The sequence below is a fragment of the Gracilinanus agilis genome, chromosome 2, assembly GCF_016433145.1.
Source record: "Gracilinanus agilis isolate LMUSP501 chromosome 2, AgileGrace, whole genome shotgun sequence".
In the NCBI taxonomy this organism is placed as follows: domain Eukaryota; kingdom Metazoa; phylum Chordata; class Mammalia; order Didelphimorphia; family Didelphidae; genus Gracilinanus; species Gracilinanus agilis.
This window is the reverse complement of record NC_058131.1, coordinates 180,013,401-180,035,179: the sequence shown is the minus strand read 5'-3', so window position 1 is coordinate 180,035,179 and position 21,779 is coordinate 180,013,401.

The window sequence follows — 21,779 nt, the reverse complement described above, 5'->3', positions numbered from 1 at the left end:
GACCTTCCATCTCTGGACCTGGCTCTCAATCCACTGAGCCCCGCAGCTGTCCTCAATAACCTTAGTTTTAAACCATGTCACACTAAGCCCTACATCAGGTCAAAGGGAAACCTATGGCTATCTCTAATCCCTTTATTCACTGCAGTGACACAGACTCTTCTAGGATATTGCAGCTGTCTCTCCAGTAGAGTAATTCTGAAACTATAGGAGAGAGGCCAGTTGGCATGCAACCAGAATGCTGAAAGGTCCAATTTCTTCAAAGACTGACCTGGGTTCATTCAGCTATTGTTGTTGAGTCATTTTTCAGTTGTGCCTAACTCTTCATAATCCCATTTAGGTTTTTCTGGGCAGAGATACTAGAGTGGTCTGCGATTTCATTCTCTAGCTCATTTTCCAGAGGGGAGAAACTAAGGAAACAGGGTTAAGTGACTTGTCCAGGGTCACATAGCCAGTAAGTGTCTGAGGACAGATTTAAACTCAGGAAGGAGGAGTCTTCCTGTCTTAAGCCTTGACATTCTATCAACTGTACCACTTAGCTGCCAACCTTTAAATCAGGGGCTCTTAACCTGGCTTCCATGAATTTGGCTTTTATAATTAAATAATTTCTTTTGGAATAATTGAATAATTTCCTTTGGAGTAATATGTATTTTATGCATTTCAAAACATTATTCAGAGGAAGGGTTCATCTGAAAATCTTATCTCATGAGACAAAGCCTTCTAGTTGAATAAAGTCAGGAACCATCTAAGAATCTTCATTTCTCTAGCTCTGGAGTTTTAATTATTCAATCAACATTTACTCCGGTTCCACAAGGTGGATCCCAGTGTCATTGTTAGGTACCTTAAGTACATATTAAGAAGCCTGAGAAGAGCAGCAATGCAATGATCCAGGATAATTATTCTATCCACATTCAGAGAAAGAACTGTGGGAGTAGAAACACAGAAGAAAAACAACTGCTTGATCACATGGTTCATTGGAGATATGATTGGGGATGTAGACTCTAAAGGATCACTCTATTACAAATATTAATAATATGGAAATAGATCTTGATCAATGACACATGTAAAACCCAGTGAAATTGCTCGTTGGCTATGGGAGGGGGTGGGAGGAGGGGAGAGATAGAATATAATTCATGTAACCAAGGGAAAATATTCTAAAATAAAATAATAGAGTTTAAACATTTTAAAAAAAGAAGCCTGAGTAGTTTGCTATCTAATCAAATTAATAATAAATCTAAGGTATGTAGAGTAACATCTTACATGGTTAACTTGACAGTCAAGTATCTCTTTCCCTAAGCATGGATCTCTTTCTACCTGATGGGCTACTGGAAATCCTCTGACCTTCAGGAAAATTGAACTTTAAGCCAGAGATCACATAAGATCATAGATTTAGAACTGGTAATAACCCTAGAAGTTATCTAGCCCAACCCCCTTATTGTATAGATGAGGAAACTGGGGGGCGTGGGGGCGGAGCAGAGATATAAGTGACTTATCCAGATTTACAGACACATCAGAGTTAGGGATTCAAACCCAAGTCTATTGACTCCAAATCTACTCCCTGCTGTTTCTAGAAGGAAACTTTTCTAGAACTTGTCAGCCAGTTATTTGGCTTTAAAATCCTAACTCTGCTTTAGAGCAATTTAGTTCCATACTGGTATGTACATGAGGAGTCAAGTTTTACAGCCATATAGTGCTTGCTTAGTGTTTAGGCTGTTTCATTCTGGATGTTGTCTGTCAGCTGTTTTTGACTTTAAAATAGTTTGCATTGGTTAGAATCTGACAGTTTCTGGACCTCGTGTCCTAAATACGTATGATGCTAAGAAGTCTACAAAGCTCTTTGTTTATTACAGTCTTTCCCAGGAATCACTCCGGTTTAGGAGGTTGAATGCCATTGTCCTTATTCTGTAATATAGTAAGAGAGAGTGCTGGCCTGGAAGCCAAGAGTCATGGGTTCTAGTCTGTGATTTTGATCAGACACCTATTGCTTCTGGGGGGCCTTCTCATGCTCATCAAGTCATTTCATTAAGGCATTCAGCCATCATTTTTTTTTCTGTAAAATGAAAGATTGATTTAGATCTATCACCAAAGTCTTTTCCACCACAACATCCTACAACCCAACCCCTTTCCACTAGCTTTTCCCCATATTTTTCTTCCTTTACCATTGTCTTAAGCTTATATCATTATTCTTTGTCCTGTTCCTCATCAAATCCCAGAATCATGGACTACAGAATGGAGGAGAGACCCAAGTCTTGGGCTAGTCCAAGAGGAAACAACCCAATGGAGTATTGTTGATTTTTCCCCTTGTAACCCTAAGCTGCAGCTTTTCATTTCCCATTTTACTTTGTATAATTTACATTTCACAAGAGCAAATTAAATTTAATGCCTTCTAGACCAAACCAGTCCAAATCAAGTCTGATCCATATCTGGTTCTTTACCTGTCTCCATCATTAATAGTTTTTTGTCAAATTGGGACATCTTGTGTAAGATTCTCTGGTTCATATAATTAAATGTAGTTAACACTTTTCGCAAACCAGAGGGTTAAATATGCTTTGCACAACCACAAAAATAGCACTATCTCTGTTACCAAAATTCCAACCAAAATAAACCCCCACAAATATTCATTAGAAGCTGTCAGCTTAAACTAATGATCAAGAACAAGAAACATTTATTAACAACCTACTATATGTTATACACTCTGCTAGGTGCTAGGAATATAAAGAAAGCCAAAAAAATGTTTTTTAAAGTTCCTGCCCTAAGGACGCTCATAATGGAATCTTCAAATGCTATTCTATTAAGTAAAATTTTAACTGACACTGACATCTAAGACTCAGTGGAAATAGGGCAACAATCCTGATCTCAATCAGGCACTAATTTAATTCAACAAAAATTTATTGAGTACCTACAGGGTAAGGGCAGCCAGGAGTCTCAGTAGATAGAGTGCCAAGCCTGGAGTCAGGAAGACTCATCTTCCTGAGTTCAAATTTGACCTCAGACACTAGCTTTGTGACCCTGGGCAAGTCACTTAACTCTATTTGCCTCAGTTTCTTCATCTATAAAATCAGCCAGAGAAGGAAATGGCAAACCACTCCAGTGTTTTTGCCAAGAAAGCACCAAATGGAGTCATGGAGAGTTAGACACTGCTGAAAAAAATCAATCGATGACTGACCTAGAGTGTGCTGGGTAGGGCATGAAGAAATTGAGGCCCAAGTCTCATGGGAGTTTTGAACTTTCAGTGATATTTGATTTGCCTCATCCCAGACTGAGTTGTCTAGCCTTTTTCATAGGGCTATAAAGCCCTGCCATAAAGCAGTCTCATCTTTAGGACTTTGCCCTAGGCAGCTTTCTCTGCCTTGAATGACCTTTCTCCCAGTTTTCGCCCATTGTGTTCCTCCTTCATGAGACTTTCTTTCATTTCTAGTTAGTGGATAATGGCCTTCTCCTTGCATTTCATGGTCTGAGGTTAACTATAGGGCTATCGAGATGGAGTTTGGTCTCATAGCCTGAGTGAGCACAAAGAATAGTGACTAGGTATGATAATCTTAAGAATTCACATTTCTAGATCACCTAAACATTTACAAAGAACTTTCCTTACCAGGGCCCTTGTAAGTTAAAAAGTGCAACTATTATTGTCCTGCATTTGCAGATGAAGAAACCAAGGCTGAGGTGGAGAGGGAGGAAGTGTGAAGACATCTGCACGGGGTTATAGTATCAAAACAGGATTTCAACCAGGTCTTCTTTTCATCACATTCAGTCTTTTTGCTACTATACCATGCTTCTTGGGTACTCTGTATACCTTTTTGAAGCAGGCACTGGACCTGGAATCAGGAACATCCCAGTTCAAATCCAGCCTCAGACACTAATTAGACACTATGTGACCTGGGTAAGTCATTTAACCTCTTTTTGCCTCAGTTTCTTCAACTGTAAATTGGGAATAATAACAGCACCTACTTCCCTGGGTTGTTGTAAGGATCAAATGAGTTAATCATGTAAACTTAGCACAATGCCTGTCAGTCCTGTTCAGTAGTACTGTTTAGTCCTTTCAATGGTATTCTTCTACTCTTTGTGACTCTATTTGGGGTTTTCTAGGCAAAGATACTGGAGTGGTTTGCCATTTCCTTTTCCAGCTCATTTGACAGATGAGGAAACTAAGGCAAACAGGATAAGTAAGTGACTTGCCCAGGGTCATACAGACATACAGTGTCTGAGGCTAGATTTGAACTTTGGTCTTCCTGACTCGAAGCCTAGTAATCCATCCATTGCACCACCTAGCTGACCCTTGGTACATAGTAGGCATTTTAAAAATGTGTATTCTCTTCTGAGCAGATGGGAAATGAACCATGGAGGCACAGTCAAAGCTTTTGTGAAGGTTTGTAGGAATATTTAACATCCAAGGCTTCTAGGACTTGGAATTTGATTCCTGAAACAAGGCCAACACCTTCTCATTCCATGGTAGTTAGGTGCTCTAGGCAATGGATCACCATGTGACTGAAAAGTGAGGGTCAGGTCAGTTTGTATATTTGAATCCTTTCTTCCTTTCTTCCTTCCTTCCTTCCTTCCTTCCTTTTTTCCTTCCTTTCTTCTTTCTTTTCTTTCTTCCTTTTTTCCTTCCTTCCTTCCTTCTTTTCTTCCTTTCTTCCTCCCTCCCTCCTTCTTTCTTTCTTTCTTCCTTCCTTCCTTCCTTCATTTTTTTCNCTTCCTTCATTTTTTCTTCCTTTCTTTCTTCTTTCCTTTTTTCCTTTCTTTTTTCCTTCCTTCATTTTTTCTTCCTTTCTTTCTTCTTTCCTTTTTTCCTTTCTTTTTTCCTTCCTTCATTTTTTCTTCCTTTCTTTCTTCTTTCCTTTTTTCCTTTCTTTTTTCCTTCCTTCATTTTTTCTTCCTTTCTTTCTTCTTTCCTTTTTTCCTTTCTTTTTTCCTTCCTTCATTTTTTCTTCCTTTCTTTCTTCTTTCCTTTTTTCCTTTCTTTTTTCCTTCCTTCCTTCCTCTCTCCCTCTCCCTCCCTCCCTTCCTTCCTTCCTTTCTCTCTCTCTCTCTCTCTCTCCCTCCCTCCCTTCCTTCCTTCCTTCATTCCTTTCTTCTTTTTTTCTTCTCTCTGGCTGTACTCACCTTTTTTTTCTTTTCTGGGACTTCAAAGAAAGCATGTGAAACCTCTCATTCCTCCTTTCTTTTCCTTCCTATTTTCTTTCTTATAAATTTAATCTTAACAATCAAATAAACAAAATGAGGAATAAAGTCACTCATAAAACCTTCCAGTTTTATTTTGTTGAGAGGAAAAATGTATAAAGAAACAAAATCTTGGCATTAGTGTCTTATTTATTCTATGTCCCTTTCTCGTCTAATTTCTATCTCTGTACCTAATGGAAATCACAGAATCTCATTGATGAAAGGGACCAACCTTCTAAGTCATCTAATTCAACCTGTACCTGAGCAGGAATCTCTTCTATGAGATACTGAACCAATGTTCATCTAACTCTGCTTTAAGAAGTCAAACAATGGGGAGTTCATTAAATTCTGGGGACAGCTATACCCATCAAACTTTGTTGCTGGGGATTTTTAAAGCTAGAATCATAGTCCCTGTATATAAGGCTCTGATACTGCTTTCTTTGTTCCATTTCTCTTTGTATGTCTTTTCATATTTCATATATTTCATATAGCTTTACCTTCTGCCTTGGAATTAATACTGTGTATTGTGGTTCCAAGACAGAAGAGTGGTTAGACTAGGCAACAGAGGTTGAGTGACTTGCCCAGGGTCACACTGCTAGGAAGTATCTGAGACCAGATTTGAACCCCAGATTTCTAGGTCTGGCTCTCAATCCACTGAGGCATCTGGCTCCCCCCACCTTATATTTTTTACGTATGTTCCTTTTTCTGACACCGCAATATTTCATTACATCCATATATGACTATTCATCTACCCAGTTGTTGTTCAAAAAGATTTTTGAGAGGTACTATGATATAAGGGGGGGGAGGGGGCACAAAAAGTTGGATATGACTGAAACATCTGAACAACAACAATGATATAATGGATTATAACACTGTAACTAACACTAGACTTGAAGTCAGGAGACCAGAGTTTGAATTCTAAGTCTTCCCCTTAAAGCATGTATTACATGGAAGACTTTAGTAGGTTACTTCCTCTCCCTGAATCTGAGCTTCCTCACTTGTAAAATGAGTGGGTTGGGCTCAGCAAAAATCTAAAGTCCATTTCAGATTTCAGATTTTATGGTTTTTAGTTTGGAGCGAATACAAATAAAGCCAATAGGGATTTTTTTGTGCATATTTTAAAGATACACTTCAAACAGTAGACCGTTGCCTTTATCTACTATGTTGTTCACTGTGGCCTAGAGATGAGCTTGGTTTCTCCAACTCTAATAAGAACATACCCCCATTTAGTTCTTACTAACCGGGCACAGCTTTGGATATGGACCACAGAAACAGACCACGTGTCCATGGAAGAGCAGAGCCAAATATAGGGATATTAATTATAGATTGGTTATAGGGTGATGAGTTTTTCAGTCATAGCACCAGTCAAAGAACATCTACTGGAGGTAGCTAGGTACTTCAATAAATTGAAAGCCAGGCCTAAAGAGAGGAGGTTCTGGGTTCTAATCTCCCCAGACACTTCCTAGTTGTGAGATCCTGGGCAAATCACTTAACCCCCATTGCCTAGCCTTTACCACTCTTCTGTCTTGGAACCAGGACACAGTATTGATTCTAAGATGGAGGATAAGGGTTTAAAAAAAGGAGAAAGAAGATTTACTATGGGATGGAGGGGAGGGGGTAGCATTGAAATGACAGATCCTTGAATTACTAGAGAAATAGCCAAAGGATATTTTCCCATTCATGAGATTTATGGGTTAAAGGGCAGATCAGTTCTATAAATTTTACTGTTGAGAGTCTTGCTAGAAAATCAAAACTACGTCAGATCACAGAGCCCATTGGCCAGACCAGTTTTTTTGAGTGCCAAGCTTGGCCAAGCCTCTGTACACTAGTAGCCTTATGACTCAAATCGTCAGAGAATTTGTCAGTGAGTGATTCAGTTTTGGGGGAAGCACCAGTCCCCTTGATGCATGTGCATGGTAATGTCAGTCCTTCTAGGAAACAGAATGGGGGTCTCCCCCCACAACCTCCCCCCTCCCAGTCCATGACTGGAAAGATTTCTGGCTGAGGAAGTAGATGTTCATAATTCTGCCCATAACCCCCTCTTTCCTGCATTGAGATCATTTTTTGAACTTCATTTCTGCAGGGAGGGCAACTTCATCCTAGACTAGAGGTTTTATTTGTGGATCCGTGTAGAGAGCATACACATGAATGATGCTTAATAAATATCGATTGGATTGTTTGGCCCAGAAAACTGTTTGCTATGATTTGCAAGAGAATGTCTTTCCTTTGTTTTGGCAGTAGCTAGCCAGAAGCTTCTTTCTCCTGAACTCTGAAACTAATACTCTGGAGAGGAGAAGGAAACACACAACAGCAGTGATTTAATGCATCCATAATGCTTTCAAGTTTACCAGGCACAACTCACAAAATCTACATTAGTGGAGGGAGCTGACCACTTGAGTGAAATCATAGATCACTGAAATCTTGGAGTGTCTTCTTTAGAGCCTTATGGGAATCCGTTTAAGCTACAGAGTTTAACTGGTTATGGGAAAAGTCCTCTATTCTCCTGTAGATGACTCAGAAGGAGAAACAACTAAATGGATGAAAGGGTTGTAAAAAATTAATGCACTGAGGAATTGTTAAAGGAGTTGAGATTGCCCATCCTGGAGATGTAAAGGCTGAGGTCAGCAATAATGGAAAATCCTCTTATAGCTTCATCATTACAAGGTGATATACATATAATATCCATCTTCGTTCTTACACATTATATTGGGACACGTTGCAAGGTATACGGCAGCTTCACTTGGGGACCTCCAGTAGTACATCATAGTATATCGAAGGGCAGATGTTTTATTGAGGTGATCACAGAATTATAAATCTATAGCTTGAAGGGACCTCTAGGAGCATCTAGTCCAACCATCCCAATTTACAGCTGAGAAAACTGAAGCCCTTAGTGGTTCAGTGATTTGCCCAGGTTCACAGAGAGATAGTAAACATCAGAAATGGGATTTGAACCTAGAATCCTTGTCCTTTTCGCTGTTCCATCCATGTGACTTATTCAGAGGATAGTCCCAACTTTTGTCAATCTCCAGTGAGATTAGAGAGCATTGAGGTAGCACAGTGGGTAGAGTTCTAGCCCTGGAGTCTGGAGGGCCCAAGTTCAAATCTCAATTCAAGACACTTTTGAGCCTTGTAACCCAGGGCAAGTCACTTAACCCTGTTGCCTCGGTTTCCTCATCTGTAAAATGAGCTGGAGAAGGAAATGGCAAACTACTCCAGGATCTTTGCCAAGAAAACCTCAAAGAGGGTCACAAAGAGTCAGACACCACTGAGAAATGCCTTCAACAGCAACAGGGTGGGTAGAATAAAAGAATGTACTTAAAGTGCAATATTTTGGCTATGAGTTACAGACAAAGGAGAATAGTCAGATATCAGAAAATAACAACTCTGAAAAAGCCTGAAAATAGATTAGAATTTCTTATCTATCTGATCCTGATTGCCCCCAGCTACTCTCCCCGAATTCTAGTCAGCCTGGTTTAAGGCTGTCTTGAGCTACTAAAGCTTGTTTCAAAACTGCAGTAAAACTTTTAGGATACTCTATATAAAAGTAAACTGAAAAACGGGCCTTGCCCTTCAGGGTCTTACATTCTGCTGTGTAAAGCCTTTGTGTGATCTATATTTATTAGGTCATAGCATCATAGGTTTAGAGTCGGAAGATTCCTTAGAGGCCAGCTGGTACCTAGCTCTCATTCTACAGGTGAGGAAACAGATCCAGAGAAGTGGTAGGGCTTGATAATGCCTGGAGCATGAGGGGTGTTTAATGAATGCTTGTTGATGGATTGATTGTCCAAGGTCAAACAAGTGATAAATGTCAGAGCTAGAATTTGAGCTCAGATCCTGGGACTTCGAATTCACCATTTGGTTTCCTTGCACCATGCTAGTGTCCATTATCTATTGTGGCTTGTTTGAGTAGTTCAGCAAGTGGGTTGGTAAATATTCTAAAAATCAGAAATTGTTAGCAGAGAAACAGCATTTTGTGGGCTACACCTCCCCATTCCCATTCTTCTACCTTCAATTTTTATTACAATTAAAGCCAGACTTTAAGGGAGTGTCTGGGGGCAGGCTTGGCTTTGAAGATGGCAAACAATGGAGGGAAATAGCATTTCTCATTCAATCCCTGAAAATGTGTCACTGGGTATGAGGTCATCTTTGGCTGGGAGGAAAACTAAAAGACAATTTTACCCTAGTTGGAGAGGGGAACCTTAGCCAGAAGCCATGCCTACTGATCAATATTTCCTTGACTGGCAAGAACCAGCCACTAAACAGCTAGAGGGCTATAGAGTAAGAGCAACAGGAAGTCAGAATAAGAGGAAATTTGTCAAATGAAAATGCTCTTAGCCCAGAGAACAAACCTATTTTGGGCTAAATTTAGCCAGCTGAAATTTCACTTTTAAAAATACCATCTTACTCAGCTTTGCAAAAAAAAAAAAAAAAAAGGTTTGTCTTTTATTGAGAAATTAGATTTTATCAGAAAGATGGAATCCATTGTGCTTTGTCAACAACAGTCTCAATCAAGGATCTGATCAGTGAAAAGCAGGCCCTGTGGCCAGTTACAGTAGTAGAAAACATTGTCTCTGCCCTTAAGGAATTCACAAGTCTAATTAGGAGTCAGGACAAACATAAACCATCTAGTGTGGACAAAGAAACATAGAAATGTAAAGCACAGTATGAGGCAGCTGGACTGGAGCAATCGCGAAGTCTTCCTTGAAATCCCACTTATTTTATTAGCCTAACTTGTCCACATGTTCAGGGACATTGTCAGGAATATATTCTGTAAACCTTAAAGTGTTGTACAAATTATTGGTGGTGGTGGTAGTTGTTGGCTGATATTACTTCTTAAGCTTAATCTACATAATGCAGAAAACTTTGATCTGAGCTGCCAGACTAGAAGGGCATCTATGTTAGGGGAATATGGGGAAATGCCATGTTCGCCTATGTGCTGAATGTCACATTAAAACACTCTTGGAGACGATACCAACTAAACCTGTTTTGCCATATTGAAAAGACGAATGTAAAATGTAATATCTTGCTACAAATATCATCCCTCTAGAAAGTATGTAACTGATATCACGAACCACGATACGCCTTTCCCAGCCCTAAGAAACACTAGTTGAGAAACCAACGTCTGATGAGAATAATGGTAAAAAAAAATTTAGCATCTTGAAGAAAACCTGGGAGATCCAGGCCAATCATGGATCAGGTTGAAATAAATTTAATCGAAGGACAATGACCTTTGATCTGTGGCCTTGAAATAGACTCATTCAGGAAACTAAATAGTACTAAATTCTAAAGTGCTTGAGGGTAGAAGTATTTTTAAAAAGCAGTTAGTTATTTTTTATTAATTTTTGAAAATTTCCACACTTCCTTTTATACTTAGTAAATGTTTGTTGGATCAAATTGAAGAGGAAGAAGGAAGCCAATACTGATTCAAAAGCCCTGGGTTCAAATTCTGTCTGATTCTGCCACTCCCTAGCTAGCTATGTGACTAGGCAAGATGCTTCCCCTCTCTGACCTTATTTCCTCACCTATAAAAGGAGGGAGTGGGACTACATGTTCTCCAAGGAACCTTCCAGTTTTATGATTCTATAATCTAAATGTGCCTGAACCAAACTTATTAAATAGTTCTTGTTATAAATTCTCCTGGGTGCTGCTATAGGATGGGTACTTGACCTTTGCTTTCATTATTATAGGAGACTCTTAGGTAAAGGAACTCCCTCTGCCCATACACCTTCCCTGCAAATAATAATCCTATAAATTACAAATAAAATACAAATAATCCTAGGGAGCTGCCTAGAGGTTACTTGTCTAAACAGAAGATCATACAGTGGGCGTCAGAGGTAGGACTTGAACCGAGGTCTTCCTGTTCTCAAGGCTGGCTCTCTATCCACTAAGCCATGCTGCCTGAAAGCCTGAGATGCTTTATAACTTCTAATATCCCTTCTACTTTTAATATTCTGTGTTTCTGTCAGTCATTATCCATCTGGAGCTTCAGGTATGCAGGTTACCCCATAATGTATTTAAGTGTGGTAGTGTGGAATCCATCCTATCTGCTCCCTGTGTTCTGATTGAAGAAGCTTCGCAAGTGGTGTAATTATTTTAAGTAATGCACTATGGAAATCAAGAAGGCATTATATAAATGCCATTTTTTTTCTCTTAAAAAAATAATCGGTGACTTCATTGGTATAGCAAATGCCCCACTTTTTTGTTGTTGTTGAATCATTTCAATCATGTCCAACTCTTCATGGCCCCATTTGGGGCTTTCTTGGCAGAGATCCTAGAGTGTTTCCATTTCCTTCAACTATTATTATGGATAAGCAACTGTTTTGCACCTTGTGGTCCCAGGCACTTTTCTAGGAAGACTGTGATGCGTTAAGTAAGGGTCTTGTGTGACTACCATCAGGTTGTTATCAGCTGGACTTGAAACCCAGTGGTCCTGACTCATCAGGCTTCCTCGCACATGTCAGTTGTTAATAGTATTACCACTAATACTGAAAACATTGTTATTGTTATTGCATGATGGGTAAAACATTTATTGAATGCTTACTCTGTCCCAAGCACTGTGCTAAGGTTGAAGATAGCAATGGTAAGCAAACAAGATAGTCCCTGACTTTTAAGTGATAGAATACTACACTTAAAGAGAAGCTGGAAAGGAGGAAGGGGGAAGGCATAAGTAAGTATGACTTGGAGATGCCTAGAAGATTTGTGGAGGGCAAGTTCTAGGCAGCACAAGCTCATCTTTCCAATCAGGAGTCTCAAGAGTATAGCCCAAGATTCTGGAAGGAAACTATTTTGGTTGGCATTTCCTTAGGATCAATTGATCAAAGATCATTTGAAATCACCTACTATGTGCCAGGTACTGTGCTAAGTGAGAGAGCTATGAAGAAGGGCAAAAGACAGTTCCTACCTTCATAAAGCTCACTGCTTAATGGAAAGAGAACATGAAAAACAACTTTACAAACAAGATATAGACAGGAAAAATTGGGGATCATTGAGAGAAGGGAGGCATTGGAATTAAAGGGAATCAGGAAAATCTCCTCATAGAAAATGGGATTTTAATTGGAACTTGAAGGAAGCCAAGAGGCATAAAGATGAGAATGGAAAATATTCCAGGTGTGGTAAAAGGCCAGTGAAAATGCCCAGTCGAGAACTGGAGTGTCTTGTTCTAGGAACAGCAGGGAGGCCAGTGTCATTAGATTTCAAAGTACATGGGAGTGTGAGGTTTTAATTTGTAAGCTCCTTGAGGGTAAGGACTGTATTTTGCCTTCTTTTTTTGTATCTCCAGCACTTACCACAGTGCCTAGCACATAATTTATTGTTGTTTTTACATTTTCAGTCTTATCTGATTCTTTGTGACCCTCTTTGGGGATTTTCTTGGCAAAGATACTAGAGTAGTTTGCTGTTTCCTTCTCCAGCTCATTTCACAGATGAGGAAACTAGTGCAAACAGGGTTAAGAGACTTGCCCAGGGTCACACAGCTAGTAAGTAAGGCTGATTTGAATTCAGGATGATGTCTTTCTCACTCCAGGCTTGGTATTCTCTACATTTTGCCACCTAGTTGCCCCTAGCATATAATGGATGCTTAATAGATGTCTATTCTATTGGATTCTCGTAGTTAGCCATTACCCTCTTCCCTGATGGAAGTTATTATTAGTAGTAACAATAATAAATGTAAAGATGATTCTTATTTTTCTGATTCCTTTCCATTCTAATGCCTCCCCTGTGTTGATGATCCCCAGTTTATCCTATTTATATCTTATTTGTACAAAGTTGTTTTCCATGGTTTTTCTCCATTAAGTAATGAGTTTGATGAGGGCAGGATCTCTCTTTTGCCTTTCTTTGTATCTTTCTCACTTAGCATGGTACCTGGCACATAGTAGGTGCTTATTGGAAAGGGCACAGATTTGTTCTCAGGGCCTGAGTTTAAAGACCCAGCTTTATTGCTTACAAGCTGTGTGATCTTGAACAAGTCTCTCTACCCTTATGACTCCATGCCCTTTTCTCTTCAATGAAGGACCTAAAATAATCTCCACATTGCCCTTTAGCTCTTAAATCCTACCATCCTATTTCTCTATTTTTTTTTTTTGCATCTCATGCAGGACCTAGCATAGTAGATGATCAAAAGACATTTGTTGTCAGAAAATCCACTCCAGGTAGATGGGCATTTTCTGTCAATTGAATCATTAGGCTCTTGAACATAAGATATTTAATGTGGTAGTCTTGTGGCTCTTGGGGGAAGTAAGGGAGCTCTTCCTAAAGAGTTACATTAGAAAGTATAAATGGTGAGAGCATAATTAGAACTGTTCATTCTTCTTAACCCCAAACTCATGAAAATCATAGAAAAAAAATTAGAGCTGGAAGAGATTTTTTCTTATAGGTCCCTTACATATTCTAGGTCATGAATGTTCATACTTTTTTCAGATCAGAAAGCTGAACCCCAGGAAGGGATAGTGACTTTTCCAGTATCACAGTGTCAAAGCTAGGATTTGAACCCTTATCTTTGAACTCCAAATCTAATGCTATTTACATTATAATATCATCCTTTTACACCAATCCCAATATCGATCTGACAGTTATAGAAAAGAAATCAAAATGACTTAGTGAGCATGGGAGATTTTGTATCAGAGGACCTAGGTTTGAGTCTCATTTCTGCAGCTTACTAGCTACCTGTGCGACTATGGGAAAGCCTCTTTACTCAAGCCTCTCTGGGCCTCAGCGTCCTCATCTCTAACATGGAAGGATTGGACTTGGTGTTCTTAGGTCCCTTCTAGCTCTAAATCTATGAGCTTATAATCTATGATCATATGGTCCCATAAGGAATAAAACTCTGAAGGACAAATAGCTGGTACCAGTATTGTGGAACCCTAGGAGAGATGTCCAACAAACATGTATGTTAAACCCATGCAACTACTCCTATGAATTTTGCCTCTTTTTAGAAGAGGCACTGGGAGAACTAACCCTCTCCCCAGATTTGTATCAATTTCAGACTTGATGAGTGTATTTATATACCTTCTTCCAAGTCATATAGATATACCAAGATATACCTTCTTCCAAATCATTGATAAAAATATTTGAATAAAAACAAGGTCAGATCTCTATGACTCTTTTAGAGACATTGATCTGAATGGACACCAAATACAAGGTTTTGGTTTTGGTCATTCATCTGGTTTCTGAATCTACACTACCACCAAGCCCACATTTAACCATCCTGTCCACAAACATACCATATATGACTTTTCAAAATACTTTGCTGAACTCCAGATTTACTATGGCCTATGTCACTCCCCTGATCTACCAGTCTAGTAACCCTGTCAACAAAGGAAATGAGGTTAGGCTGGCATTACTTGTTCTTGATGAACTTATGTTCACATTGAATATTGCTTCCCTTTCTAAGTGCTTACAAACCATCCCTTGAAAAATATGTTCTAGAGTTTTGCTGGGAATTAAAATCAATCTCACTAGCCTAGTGGAAGAGGAATGTATCCTTTCAATTATTTTTAAAAACCAGACTATTTTCTCTTCGCTATTCCTGTTGCATCTTTCTTATTCTCTGTGATTTTTTTTTAGAGAACACTAGAAGTGACTCCAACAGTCATATTCATAATTTCTTTCATCAAATTAACATGGGCTTGTTAATGAACTCATTTACAGTAACTAGATTCATTTATCTTGAATTTTAAATTCTTTGTTCATCATTTTTCTTCTATTTTTCTCAGTCCAAACATCTTCTCCAATGTAGCAAAACAAGCAAGATAAAAGCTTAATATTTCTCTTTTCTTTTTGTCCTTCCTTATCATTATCCTATTTACCCTAATCAATGATATTACCCCTCCTTTAATCTTCCTTTTGCCCCAACAGAGAATTCAAAAACTCTTTTAGTTATCCATAAATCTGAATCTTAGCTCTTTCTGAGGTTTAATGTTTCTGTGCTTTTTTCAAATATTTTCCCCCTCAATTACATGTAAAAACCATTTTTAACCTTTTTAAAAATTTTTGACCAAATTCTCTAATCTCTCCTTCTTTGAGATAGCAAGCAATTTGATATAGATTTTACATGTGCAATAATATAAAACATTTTCCTATATTAGTCATTTTGTGGAAGAGAACTCAAAGAAGACAAAAAAATGAAGAAAATGAGAATATACTATGTTTCAGTCTGTATTCAGACTCCATCAGTTCTTCTTCTGGAGTCAGATTGTATTGTTCATCATGTGTCCTTGAGAATTGACTTGGATCACTATATTGCTAAGAATAGCTAAGTCATTCACAGTTGTTTAACATACAGTATTGCTGTTGCTGTATACAGTGCCTCCTGGTTCTGCTCACTTCACTTTGAATCAGTTCATGTAGGTATTCTTTCCAGGTTTTCCTGAAATCTTCCTTCTCCTTGTTTCTGAAACTTTTAAAAGATAGTTGGGGACAACTGAGTGGCTCCGTGGGTAGAGAGCCAGGTCTGGAGATGGGAAGTCCTGCGTTCAAAATTAGCCTCAGACACTTTCTGGCTGTGTGACCCTGGATAAATCACTTAGCCCCCTTTACCTAGCCTTTATTGCTCTTCTGTCTTGGAACCAATACCAATATAAAGTACTGGTTCCAAGACAGAAGGTATGGGTTATTTTAAAAAATAAAGAGTCGTACTTTTGTATTCTAGTTATCATTCAAAAGAAGTTGTTATTCTCCATTGAGTCTTACTAGAACTTGTGTTGATAAATGTTTCCTTGAAATGATGGTTTCTTTTAGGTCCTTCTCCACTTTTCTTCATTGGAATAATTTGTTTATCTATCTAGTTCTAACTGATAGTCCTCTCTCCTCTATAAGGTTTAAAGTCTTTACCACATGTTTTGATATTTAATTCTATTCTGAGTCATTTGTTATCACTTTATGTCCAACACAGAGTAGATACTCAGGAAACATATGTTGATCGAGTGAATGAAAATTAGTCTTGTCTTCCTTGTAGGCAAAGATGATAGGACATCTTGTACTCTCCCTTAGTTCTAGCACAGTGCTGAGGGGAAAGGTATAGGAAACCTAAGTAGCATTTGGGATGTATTCTGCCCTTGATATCCCTTATTTGTACAGGGACTCAGTAGTCTGCTGAGTATCCCAGTAGATACTCGGGCTTCTCCCAACTTCAGATACAGTCCATTCCTAGAGATGGAGTCTTAAGAGAATCGCCATAAGGCAAAATTCTGCCTCTGAGTGTTTCATGCTTCTGTTTCAGTAGGCATCAGTGGAAGCTAGACAATAAGCAAAAAACATGCAAGAAGAATGCAGGGGAGGTCTTAATCAGATAACCCTGAATGTGGGAGAGAACGGTCCCTGAGACCTGGTTCTTTTCTGTTGGTAGTATTACTGTTTGTCCAGTCCCTCCAATTGGAAACTTGATGTTATCTGGGCTTTCCTGATTTTATTGTCCCTTTTCTGAGAGTACCATTCTCCTATTTAGGATGTCCTGTCTACTAGCCCTAACTGAGTCTTAGACCTTGCTGATCTCAATCTGCTTTCCTAGGGCATATGTTATCCCCTAAAACTGGTTCTGAAAATTTTTTGATGGCCCCATGGCTTTCACCTTTCACAATTAATTGCTAAATGTTCGCTGATCATTGAACCCTTTGCTTGAGGCACTGCACCCTGATCTTGGTCCTTGGAGCCTGTTTAACTCCCTGAGTTGTCATCTGCCACAACCCAGTAGCCCATCTCTAATTATCTTTCCCCCCTCTTCTGTTACTGTAATTGTCTGAATCTGGCCTCTCCTCCTTGCCTTGCCTCTGTCTGCCCCACACTGTGAACTATATGGTTTTCTAGGGTTTATTTTCAAGGGAATCAAAACTATTCAATCAGAAATTGTATACCAGAATAGTCATTAAAAAAATATGAAAGAAAACCACTCAGTCTCAGACTGAATGGTGCCCGGGGTTTCCAAACAAATTTTAACTGAGATTCCCCAGGACTAACCTTTGATATCTTTTCTGAGCTGGAAGCATCCAGTTCCCTCTTGGCTCCAGAAAAAGATGACAAATCTCCCTTCCTTGCCTCCTACTCTTACACAAGACTATTTGGAATTTGCCCACCTGGGGACACTGGCCCAAGCTTATTTACTGCCTCTATCTAAAACCCCAAATTAATTTCTAACCAATCAGGAAGTCTCTTGATTATATCATGGGTTTGGGGATATTCCACCCACATTCCTATATAACCACTGGCTCTCTAGATTTCTTTCCCTTCCCCGACTAAGAAAAAGTCAAGGGGAAAAAACAGATAATTGTTACTGTTACCAGCACCTCAAAATTAGAATATATACTAATTCAGAAAGTTAAAAAAAAAAGGCCACTCAATATAATCCCATTGTCTTTATTCCCATTGTCACCACCCTAATTCAGATTAATATCACCTCCTATCAAAGTTATTGCTATAGCCTTGTAACAGCTCTTCCCACATCTACTCTCACAATCCATCCTTCACACTAGTCCTTCTTATTCATAGACCTGATTATGCTACCTCTCTACTCTAAACCTTGTCTACTGAGAAAAATGGAAAGTCCTTAGCTTGGCATTCAAGGTTCTACATAATCTGATGCTTTCTTATTTTTTGTAGCCTTGTCTTAACTGTCCTCTACTCATTTAGACTGTGCATTCATTTTACAAATCCAATGATTGACCAACTCCTATATATTCCCTAAAATTTCCCATTTCGTTGTCCCGTCTGCTGTGCCTGGAATGTCCCTTGTGTCTTGAACTCTCTTCCTTGTCTCTGCCTCTTGGCTTCTCTGGCTTTCCTCAAGTCTCAGCTGAAGTCTTTATACAAGAAGCCTCTCTCAGTCCTTCTTAATCTTAGTACCTTTCCTCTGACATTATCTGTTTATACATAGTTGTTTACATACCGTCTTCCCCTTTGGACTATTAGCTCCCTTGAGAGCAAGAATTGTGTTTTGCTTATCACCTGTGCTTATCACAGTATCTGGTTCAGAGTAGACACTTAATTAATGTTTGTGGACTTGACTTGGAATCTCATCCCATTCCTCTTTTTGCCCTCTATTCACCAAGGAGGCAAAACTTATTATTTAAAACAAAACAAAACAAAACAAAAAAATAACCTTTTTTTCTGTGTTGGTAACAACTCTAAGACAGAAGGGAAGAGCTAGGCAATTGGAGTTGAGTGACTTGCCTGAGGTCTTACAACTAGAAAATGTCTGAGGTCAGATTTTATCCCAGGTCTCTCCCAACTCCAGGCCTGACTCTCTATCCACTGATCCACCTAGCCATCCCAATACTAATTTTTAAAAACATGAATTAAAAATTAACTCCTCCATGAAACACAATGCTTGGCTCATAGTAGGCACTAAATGCTCCTCAACTTTTTAGTTTTTTTCTGAACCCTTCAGAACTTCATCTTAAATTTGTGTAATCTAGACAGTTGTACAATAACACAGCATGCATTTTCAAAAAGTACCCCACTGGGTAAAATTATGCAATAAAAACCATAGGGCTTATAGGAAAAATGGGGTTAAAGGAAGAGTACTCAAAAGCTTCCTCAGTGGCATGTTAAAAAAAAAAGAGGAATCCAATGAAAACAGTAGCACAATTTAATATGTTAAATAGTTAAGAAATAGCTAAATGCTACAGTAAATCGTAACAGCATCGAAAGCCTAAGTAACTCTGAGTCTAGACCTCAGGGAGGGTGTGGACCAGCCAATCCTCCTCTTCCCACAGTCCTACTGTATAAAAAGATATAAAATAAACATGACACTTTCCCTTGAAGAAGACCTGAAGTTTTCATGCAGAAATGAGCATCAAAAGGATTGTAGTATGTGAGTTACTGTTGGGTGGTGCTGTTTTCTACATTCTTGCTGTTTCTCCAGGAAGAAAATGTGCATAAGCAAATTTAAAATTTGAAATATGCTCAAACTGTTCTTCCCTGGTCTTTCAGTTGCATTGGAACATATTCTCATTTTCAAAACAAGAGTTAAAGCAAAACTGACTGTATATGTTTGCTCTTGTGTATTAACAGGTCATTATTAGTATTACTATAGTTCTCTGTAGATTTATCCTATCTTCTTACTAGATAGTAAACTCCTAGAGGGAGCTGTATCCAACCTAAACTCTATTATTTCCTAAACCTAGCTAACAGCATTCAGAATATAGTAGGTATTTACTACACTACACGTTTGTCTAGTTGAATTGAATTTACCCAGCAACCAAGACAAATGTATATCCAATGCCAGAACGACAAAATAAATGCTTCTCTGTTGTGTAGGTAGTCCAGAACTTCTGTAGGATTTGTTTGCATATGTGAGAGGCAGTGTAGTGATGTGTATCTTGGGAGTCAGGCAATCTGATTTCCAGTCTTTATTCAGGTACTGTGTAATCTACTACTAGAAAGTCATAGAATACTAGTGTCAGAGCTAGAAGAGGCCCTTAGAGATCTTCTTTTCCACACAGTCAGTATGCAGATGAACTTTTGGATCACAAACCATTTAGAAGATAAGAAATTACCTATATTCATTACTTCCATGGTTCCATGAGTTCATCAACATATTTGTTGTTCTTCAGTCCTTTCCAACTCTTCTTGACCCTATTTGAGGTTTTCTTGGCAAAGATACTGGAGTGGTTTGCCATTTCCTTCTGTAGCTCATTTTACAAATGAGGAAACTGAAGCAAACAGGGTTAAATGTTAAGTGACTTGCCCAGGGTCACATATGGTAAGTGTCTGAGGCTAGATTTGAACTTGGGTCTTCCTGAAACTCCAGGCCTAGTGCTCTTGTCCTCAAAGAGATTTTCTCCCTCAAAGCATGGATTCCTTCCTCTGGTTCTTTTAATATTTCATAAATTACAGTGTAGTTCTTTGTCTGCCCATACCACCATATGACTGGTCCGGCTCCTTTAAGTGTCCTGGTTATCTGTGACACTGCTTGTGTGCAAGTTGGTAATATACACAATCCCACCCATCATGACTCTTTCCCTTGATCTTTTGACCATTTATAGTTTTGAATGTTTTAAAATTGTGAGTTTCTATAGTCCACAGGGTCATAGATGTAGAGCATTTATGCAAGATGTACAGGGCATTCCTAGGACTAGCACCTCTGGTGTGAGGGCTGCTGGACCCTTTTCATGGCTGCTCATTCACCTTTGGTGTCTACTTCTCACTCAACTCTCATCTGTGGTTCAAAAAGCTATAGCATGTTCAGAAGCCACACCCTGATAAAACCATCTTAGCAGACAGGCTAAACCAGGTGGGGGGGTACCCAACAGTTAGATGGATGTCTACCCAAAACATGTGAAGACTTCCTCCAGTGGAATGGACCAATGAGAACAATTTATTCCATCGGTCATGAAGGTGGCTGAAGCAGGCAATGTGGAGCATTTAGAGCTTGGTCAGAAGTTAAAGATGCCACTGCATCCCAGGCCATCACTAGTCATCCTGATTTTTGTCTTGCTCCTGAATTTTAGTGACTCTGGAAGGAGATAGTGAGACTCTTGACTTTGTGCAACTCTGCCTCACTTAAAATCCAATTCACACTGAGTCAAGATAACGCCTTGTGAGGTCATGGTTACTCTTGAAACAAAAGGCAAACAACAAGATGGAGAGCAGGAAGGGAGATTACAGGTGAGGAAATGAAGGTCCTAAAACTTCTCTATTTCTTTTTCCATTTTTATGCAGGATTAGAATTCAGATTTTCATTTCTGATTTTTCTTTCTTAAATAAGATAACATAATTTCATTTGTTGTCCAGATTTCCCATTATCCTTTCTCAAAAGATATATCTTCAGGATAATACTTATCTTTGGCACAGCCATGTTTTAGGGAGGAGCTTGTTCATATTACTCTGTGTATTGTCTGTATGTCACCAACTCCAACTCTTGAGTTTGCCCCAAAGTCCACCCTAACTTGAACAGATGGAATAGCATCTAATCTAGAAATTTGGAACTTTGCTACCTTCTATTCTTTCATTATTTCTAAAGGGCTTCCTGGTAGAGAGGAAATTAGGAGAATTAGGAGATATGGTTTTGAGTCCCAATTCTGTAAATTAGAGACATATGACCAGAAGTAAATGCTGTGGGACGTAATGAATGGATAGCTAGATTTACAGCCAATGCTTGGTGTTCACATTCTAGGTCTCCTTTTTATTATTCTTTGTGATCATGGACAAGTTACTATATGCCTCTCTGCACCTCAGTTTCCCCATCTTGAAAAGGAAGGGTTGAACTAAGTGGTCTCTATGATTTTTTTTCTAGTTCTAAATCTCATGATGATAAAAATCACTTCCCCTCTGAGACTTGTTTCCTTATCTATAAAATGAGAAGAATAGTACTCAAACTCTTCCCCTCACAAGATTTTTAAAAGAAAAGCATTTTTGTAAATATTAAAGTAGAATTATGTGTGATTATTATTAGATTGGAGGTAATAGGAAATTATCCAGTTACATCAAGCTCCTCAGTGGGTTTAAAATGTAAGATTGTATGTTTGAATCCTGGCTCTACCACTTACAAACTATGAGCAAATCATTTGACTTTAGTCCTCAGTTTCCTTGACTGTAAAAGGATGGGATTGGACTAGTTAGCCTTTAAAGGCTCCTTTCAGGTTCTAAATCTATCATCCAGTAAAATCTCCTCATATTCTGGGTATTGGGGG